The sequence below is a fragment of the Xyrauchen texanus genome, chromosome 9 (genome assembly GCF_025860055.1).
Source record: "Xyrauchen texanus isolate HMW12.3.18 chromosome 9, RBS_HiC_50CHRs, whole genome shotgun sequence".
In the NCBI taxonomy this organism is placed as follows: domain Eukaryota; kingdom Metazoa; phylum Chordata; class Actinopteri; order Cypriniformes; family Catostomidae; genus Xyrauchen; species Xyrauchen texanus.
In genome coordinates, this window is record NC_068284.1 from 8,310,386 (window position 1) to 8,316,809 (window position 6,424).

The window sequence follows — 6,424 nt, forward strand, 5'->3', positions numbered from 1 at the left end:
TGTGTCTTTTCAATATGATGGACATTAAGGTTATTCGATGTCGTTATTCGGGAGTAAATTATTATCCAGCACCGCTAGAGAACAAAATAAATGGCAGTAGCACGTGGTACGTGTTCCGTTTCTCAGCGCAAGTTCAGGATGGCCCAATCACAGTCGTTTGTGATTAGTGGGTAAAGACATTTTATATAAAAATGTATATGTAACCACTACGGCTAATGTATATTTATGTATAGCAGGTACACATCCTTGGAATTAACAGATTAAAAATATAATATTTATAGTATACAATGCTCCTCAATAAGACCAAAAAATATCGTGAGATTTGAATACAACTCAATGGAGGATGCGGTCTTCTAAGCCGCCGTGCGCCTCCTGCTGGTCAGAAATGAGTATTACGCATTGAACAGCTGCGGCATCATACGAGTACAGAAGCCGGACGGGGCCAGAACGTTTTTCTGTTGACTAACGTCGATGTAGATGGTGTAAGTTCAATTAAACCCCAACTATTTTAATTCTCATTAAATAATTTATTGATCTTATGTTTATAGACCTTATTCACAGTAGCGCCATAATTTATTTTCACTGGAATGAAAACGAGGCTGTGAGGGACAGACTTAAAAGTGTCTTCAGGTTTGCCATTGGGGTATATTGGCTACAAATAATTCATTAATAAAATGTAGAATATTTATTTTTATATTATTTTATTAACGACTACTCGATTCAAATTGGTGGAAGTTTGATATGAAATTGAAATGTGCAAATCTTAAAATTATTATTTGTGTCGTCCTTTGCCTCTCACAAGTGTTTAATGTTTTGGTAATACGTTATTCTCCAAATTTCTGAATAATAACCTGTGTAATCTGCTAAAGAAAGAAATGTTCAGTAAATGTTTCTGTGTGCTCTCAGATAAAGACCATTTTTGTGTGGAAATGAGCCAGTTAGTGACGTGTAGTGAGTCAGCGTCACTCTGTGTTTATTCAGCAGCGTTCCGTGATCGCTCGTATTACTACACTACTAAAGCAAGGAAATAGCTTTAAATCAACTGATTTTAGTAATAGACCTAGTTATCTCTGTGTAATACTAAAATATTGTTGCTCCAAAATGGGGAGACTTGTCAGTTTGAAACCACTCTACAAAATAATGGAAATTCATATTTTGGCTTTTATATGCATTTGTTTACCTTTCTTCAGAAAAAGTATTAACAAAAATAAAACATTTCAGCAAGGGAAATTTCTGATATTTGATTGAATTGACATGCAATAACTCTAATTGCTAAACTTTTAAACAAAAATAAATATGATAAAAAAAATACTTTTAAAAAGAAAAATTAGGGGCAAATGATAACATTGCATGTTTAAAATGATGTACACACATTAGTCATCAACCTTAAAGTCAATTTAACTATTGACATCTGGTTTAATAGTAGACATTCAGAGTTAACTCTATCGCCCCCTTGAGTACTAAGGTTTGTTATCGCAAACGTAATGCAAGAACATGTATGTACAACTGCATGTACGATGGGACGGCACATTTGCAATACACTGGCCAAGCACTGGCGTCTGTATTTGTGCACTTGTGAAGAGTACGTTTCTTAGAATAAGAACAGCATGGAAAGAAGACTCAAACTCCCAAGTTTGCAACAACCAACAGATGTTTTATTAAAGTGCAAATTGACAGGAAAATGATAGAACAGAAAAAGGCACAAGCTCTGGAGTGAAGGTGTAGGAGGAAAACAGCATCCATGCATGTGATCTCTCGTGTACTGCACGGTAAGACCCTCTTGCTAGTACAATGGAAGAAACCTAGACGGGGCCCTCACATACTATGCAACTAATGGCGCTTATTCCAGTACTCTGATAAAACCTCTTTATAGTGGTTTGTCTCGTTCAGTTTGCATACTTGAAAACAGCACGGACAATTGTCAACAATACAAATCTGCTGACATCAAATAATCATTCAGCCCTTTCTGCAGCAGTTTATAAATGTGATGCTCTTTCCGTGTGTTCAAACAATATAATTCCCTCATCATTTCAGCTCATTCAAAGGGACTTCACTCCAGATTCTGAAAAAAGGATTTTCTCCAGGTCAGAAATGAGAGAAAACATGAGGAAACAGTTCTTCCAACAGCTTGCTAATATTATTTACTTACACAGAAACTTTAACACTCTTTATGTACTATACAAAAAGGAAGGTCCACTAACAGCATCCACTGTATTGTGTAGCAACACCTCTGGATGAAATGTCAAGTGAATAAAAACACAACTGCGCACAAGACGGAATTATAACATCAGCAAATAACAGCAATGAGTAAAGACACACAGCGTAATAAATACAATAGTAAGACAACGCTTGCTGCCTTCAAGTCCTCCTAGGAAGTTTCTACTTACGAGCTCGGAAGTTGTGATTGCGATGTGATATGCGTTCAAGTGATTTAGTTGTAAAAATACAGAACAAGCCGACAACGTGTTTCACGTAAATGCTTTAAATGGTTTTCTATATTACTACTGCTTGGCTATGTAGAAAATAGAAGAGTGTCCTGCTATCTGCATACATTTTACTGCCTATTTAACAGTCCCTATGAGAAACATTTTAAACAGTAGTTTGCCGGATATGAATTACAGATATCAACAATTCAATTTTAACAAGTTAAAATGCTAATTCGACTAGTTCTTTCGATTAGTAAATCTCCCAATTAGACTTTGGGGAAAGTTTAATGTTGAGGCTTTGGTTGGAAAATGTTAATAAAGCATTATATTGTAACATAGTTTTGTTTTCTTTCCTAAAAAGGAAATACATTTTGACCGGAAAAGAAGTATATATATATATAGATTCATATGCACTTTCGAAATCTGCGCTTAATCCCGATTAACACAGAAAAATTACGTGATTTATCATAATTAACAATTTCAATTGACTGACGGCACTAATTGTGTAAATCAATAATTTCTATTAGTGAAAATATCCATTCCTGATATCAACAGTTGAATTACCATTAAACGTGCTAAAGTTATAATTTTACAAAAAATTTTGTTTCCGATTTTCATATATCAATATATTGAAGAGTCATTCAAAGATATCTTGAAGGCTTTTTTACAAGTTGCCACTATAAACTAGCGAAAACTGAATTGTACATATCTATAATTCATTTCATGTATATTATTACATTTCGAAAGGGTTTCTAGGATATGGTATTCTGTAAAGTGTGCTTTGGTTGTATACTGTACTTTTTAGAAAATATAGTAGGTCAACTGGATATTCCATGCATACAGAAAATTCACATATTGCAGAAATAGTACGCGTAGTACACTAGTATGCTATACTGAACAAAGCCCTTGTTTGCCATCTAGTGTCCTCTCAAACTACTGTGATCTGACACACTTCAAGCGTCTGCTCCTCAGTTAGCACAGCTGTCCTATGATCATTATACTACACCAAACAAGACATTTTCATAGTGGTATAAATATGTTATAGCACTATATATGCAACCGGTGTTATGATTATAAGCTAGAATTCAAAAAGTTTGTCTAATTAATTATATAGCTTTTGATTGGGCAGCCTAGACAATCACAAACAAGTAATGCTGTAACATTAAAGTAATCCTAGAGTAATGTTTAAAGGTGAAGTATGTAATTTTTGCACCGCTAGCATAACCAAACATGAATTACAAAATCCCAAATACTCCCCCATCTCTCATTGGTCAGACAAACAGGTAGTCCTGCCCCTAACTCATGACAATGGTGGGCTACATGGGACACTCAACCAAACAGAATGTTTTCATAGCACCACAGAGCACCAGTGTTTATACCTGTCGGGAAAATATAACACACTTTACCTTTAAGTGTTGGTCAAATTAAAAATTGGTCCAACAAATTCCACTTAAGTATGCTGGTTTTCACTTAACTGGTCCATAAACTTAAAGTGTGCTTCATATACAGTGATGGCTCATGATGGTGTTATATTTACTGTACAGTATTTCATAGCTTATACAATTGAATGAAGGATTACCATATGTGCATACCTGTCCAGAGGTTGCTATCATATCTATGAACGACACATATAACCTTACAAGCACATGCAAGTTACGATAACAAACCAGCAATTGAGCCCCTGATGAGCAAAAGTGTCATAACAGCAGGAATATCCTCTTTTTTTTTTCAACATATGAAAGACTTTGCATTTGATGCTGGTTACATTAAGGATCTGAATAGCAGAAGATGGAGGAATTCCTTCAAGATGGAGAAGAATATCTGATCTTCAGAAGACCTTTGCACATAAAATCTGACGTGAAATTGTCTTACCTTGTATTTTTTTTGGCTTGAGGTAGTTGAAAGCATTTCCCTTTTAGATTTGGAATTTGATGTCTACATGTCTGACAAGACACAAGATGACATTTTCATTTATCGGCTAAATTCAGAATATATGTGCAAAGGTCATTATTCTCAATTAATCCAAATAATAAAATAACACGAGTGAAGTCTCTTCAGGACAGATATATTACTGCACTTGTACAGTGGCAAGAAAAATTATGTGCACCCTTTGGAATGATCTGCATTATGTATAAACTATAAAAAGTCTTAAAATCTGGTTTGATCTTCATCCAAGTTACAATAATGAACAAACACAATCTGTTTTAACTAATAACACACACATTATTGTACTGTTCTACATAATTGTTGTACATGATTCAAACATTCACAGAGTAGGTTGGAAAAATTATCTGAACCCCTAGGCTCATGACATCAACAAAAGCTAATTAGAGTCAGGAGTTGGCAAACCTGGCATCCAGTTAATGAAACGAGACTGGAGGTGTTACTTTGACTTATAAAAGCACTTACAATTTTTGAGTTTGCCATTCACAAGAAGCATCTGCTGACATGGACCATGTTTTGCGCAAAGAAGACCTACGATCAAGAATTGTTATCTTGCATAGAGCTGGAAAGGGTTACAAAGTTATCTCAAAGAGTTTAAATATTCATCTGTCAACAGTCAAATTGTCAAAAATGGAAATGATCTAGTACTGTGGCTACTCTCCCTAGAAGTGGCCGTCCAGTGAAGATGACTCAAAGGGCACACTGCAGGATGCTCAATGAGGTAAAAAAGAATCCTTGAGTGAATCTTAAGCCTTGAAGAAATCATTGGAACTGGTTAACCTCTCTGTTCATGTGGCTACTATTCCAAAAAACATTAAACTGGCATGGTGTAAATGGCAGGACACCAAAAAAGAAGCCACAGCTTTCCAACAAAAACATTGCTGCGTGACTTAATTTTGCTAAAGACCACCTCGACACTCCACAACACTACAGGGAAAATGATTTGTGGACTGATGAAACTAAGGTTGAATTGTTTGGGAAGAATACACATGCCATCAGAGATAAAAATGAATTCCCAAGTTTATCAAGATATCCTACAGGATATTGTCAGGATGACTGTGCACCAGCTGAAGCTCAGTAGAAGTTGGGTATTGCAGCAGGACAATTACCCTAATCATAGAAATAAATCCACTACAGAATGGCTTCAAAAAAACAAATTCCACCTTTTGGAGTGGCCCAGTTAGAGACCAGATCTTAACCCAGTAGAGATGCAGTGGAATGACCTCAAGAGAGATGTTCATACCAGACATCCTAAGAATATGTCTGAGCTGAAGCAGTTCTGTATGAAACAAGGGTCCAAAATTCCTTCTGAACATTGTGCAGGTCCAATCAGCAGGTATCGGAAACACTTGGTTGAGGTTATTGCTGCCAAAGAACGACTGAACAGTTACTAAATTCAAGGGTTCACTTACTTTTTCTATAGCACTGTGAATGTTTAAAGGGATGTGTTCAATAAAGACATGAAAGATTATAATTGTTTGTGTGTTGTTAGCTTGAAGATGGAGATCATATTTCATGACCAATTAATGCAGAAAACCAGGTAATTCCAAAGGGTTCACATACATTTTCTTGCCACTGTATCCGGACACTTAAATGGATAATTCACCAAAATAATTTAGTTATGGCATCATTAACTCTTAAGAATGTCTCAGTGTCATTGCATTAGATACAAATTATCAAATGGCATCTGCAAACAAATGATTCTAGAGTTTTCACACAACAAACTTCACTTTTCAGAGACATTTATTCCAGTACTTTTACCTAACTGGCCCCAAAATATTTTTTAGTGGATGCATGAAGTTTCCCCTCAAGTTCACAAAGGTGTCTTAGCAAAGTAACCACAACTTAACTATGGACATGTTCAACTAATGTCTGAAAATGTTTTGCTTGAAAGGTGTGCTTGTGCTATCTTTCTTTAAAATAAATGTCACTTGCTTTGATATTTTAATACCTAATGCAACAACATCCATACATATTTAACAGACCAAATATTTTTGGGGCCACCGTAAATATTAAAGAAAGAGTAACTTTAGCACTCGATTTATGGGCAGTTC